The sequence below is a fragment of the Aegilops tauschii genome, unplaced genomic scaffold (assembly GCF_002575655.3).
Source record: "Aegilops tauschii subsp. strangulata cultivar AL8/78 unplaced genomic scaffold, Aet v6.0 ptg001102l_obj, whole genome shotgun sequence".
Taxonomy (NCBI): domain Eukaryota; kingdom Viridiplantae; phylum Streptophyta; class Magnoliopsida; order Poales; family Poaceae; genus Aegilops; species Aegilops tauschii.
The window spans coordinates 9,485-11,855 of NW_027333311.1; positions in this window are offsets into that span (position 1 = coordinate 9,485).

Genomic DNA, 2,371 nt, shown 5'->3' on the forward strand with positions numbered 1-2,371 from the left:
AGACGTTCCTCAAACCAATCATATACTTTATTGAGATAGGTAACTAACCCGAGTCCCCCTCTAAGAGCCGTATATGAAAATTTCATCTCGTACGGCTCAAGCAGAAACACAAAAATTTTCAACGAATATTAGAAAAAAGGTTCAAAACTTCATCAGCCACTGAATTGGGTCGATTTGCCTTGAAGATATCAAATAAGAAAAATCCGGAATATCTTCTTTGTGATGATAATGCCAAAAAATCTCAAGTTGGCGCGTCTTTCTTTCTTCCTTTCCCTTATGTTGGTCATTAGAGGCTTCTTGACTTTTCTCTTCCCTATAAAGGATTTGTTTTTTTATGCGTAATATAGAAATTATCTTGTTGAGATCCTATGAATCAGTTCAATTAAAACCTTAGATTCATACTAGAGCCACGATGATTTAGTCTCAAGCTAAACAAAAGGCAAGGGTTCTTCGAATAAGAACCGCTTGATAATCATTTATTGAATCAGTGTAATGACTCGACAAAATCGAGAGAAAAAAAGTTGTCTTTTGGGCAAACAAAATTGGAAGGAAGAAAATTTCTTTTTTATTTTTATTTAAGAACTACTTGAATTTTTCAGTCTGGTTGCGAGGTCTTAATAGTGAGTATGAATCATAGTTCCATTTTTTTTTGATCCACTCTATCTATTTCGTGTTCCAGATACTAGAATAAATAATATCTGACGAATTAGAATCATCTTGATAGAGATAACAGGCCCTTTCTATGTATTATCAATAGGATCAATTCTAACAAGTCACACACTCATATTCCAGAGATACCGAAACAAAAAAATTCCGCGGTCGAACTACCATAATATCTAGAAATGTAGATCTTAAACTAGAAAGGCTTTTTTGGATGGAAAAACTCTGACTTCCTAGTTTTAGTTAGTAGAAACCTAATTGGTTAAAATTCCGTCCAGTAAAACGGAAGAATTATAAATTTCTAAAATGATAGATAGGAATATAGCGAATAAAGCCATTGCGATCCCCATAAAAGGAGTAGTCCCCCAACCCGGGGCGACTTTCCCATATTCCGAATTCAAGGGTTTCAGTAAACTACCTGCACCAGTTCGTTTTGGCCTAGGTTTAGAACTATCTTCAACGGTTTGTGTAGCCATAAATTCTATTTAATCATTGGTGTTGACTTTGTATACTATTCCGTTGTAGTTGTAAATACACGATCTTTTCGTAGATCCATTGTAATCTTGAAATTCTATAAAAATGGAAACAGCAACTTTAGTCGCCATCTCCATATCTGGTTTACTTGTAAGCTTTACTGGGTATGCCTTATATACCGCGTTTGGGCAACCCTCTCAACAATTAAGAGATCCATTCGAAGAACACGGAGACTAATTTAAGTAAGAAGTCTCCCAGATAGGGGGACTTCTTACTTAAATGAAATTATTTTATTCTTTTAGTTGGAGTTGGTGGAACCTTAGGTGGTTCTCGGAAGAAGATAGCGAAAAAAATTATCCCTAAAGTCGAAACTAAAAGGAACGTATAAACCAATGCTTCCATAGATTCGATCCTGGTTTATTTACAATTATAACTTCCACACCTATTCATTTGTCATTTGGGAGAATTTCCCATATAAAGAAAGAAAAAGAGTCAAAGAAAGGATGGGAGATGTTTCCCATGTCAAATCAAAAAAGAGAGGTGAAAGATACTATAACAATGTGTATCAGACTGCCTGTTTCCTTGTAGTTGGATCTCCCACTTTTTGGAATGTTCCAAATTCCACTTGAGCATCCAAATCTGGATCAATACCAGCAAAAACATCTCGGAACAATGTTCTAGCGCCATGCCAAATGTGTCCGAAAAAGAAGAGCAAAGCAAAGGTAGCATGACCAAAAGTGAACCAACCCCTTGGACTGCTGCGAAAAACACCATCAGATTTCAAAGTAGCCCGGTCTAATTCAAAAATTTCCCCTAATTGAGAACGCCTCGCATATTTTTTTACAGTAGCAGGATCAGAATAACTTACTCCATTAAGTTCGCCACCATAGAACTCCACCGTTACACCTACTTGTTCAACACTATATTTGGATTCTGCTCTTCTAAAAGGAACGTCTGCTCTAACAATTCCCTCCTCATCTACCAAAACAACCGGAAATGTTTCAAAAAAAGTAGGCATACGGCGTACAAAAAGCTCACGTCCTTCTTTATCTCTAAAGACGGGATGTCCTAACCATCCAACAGCTATTCCATCCCCATTGTCCATTGAGCCTGCTCTGAATAATCCCCCTTTTGCCGGATTATTACCAATATAATCATAAAAGGCTAATTTTTCGGGAATTTTAGACCAAGCTTCTGATAAACTAAGATTTTCGGCTAAACCATTGCTAACTCTTCG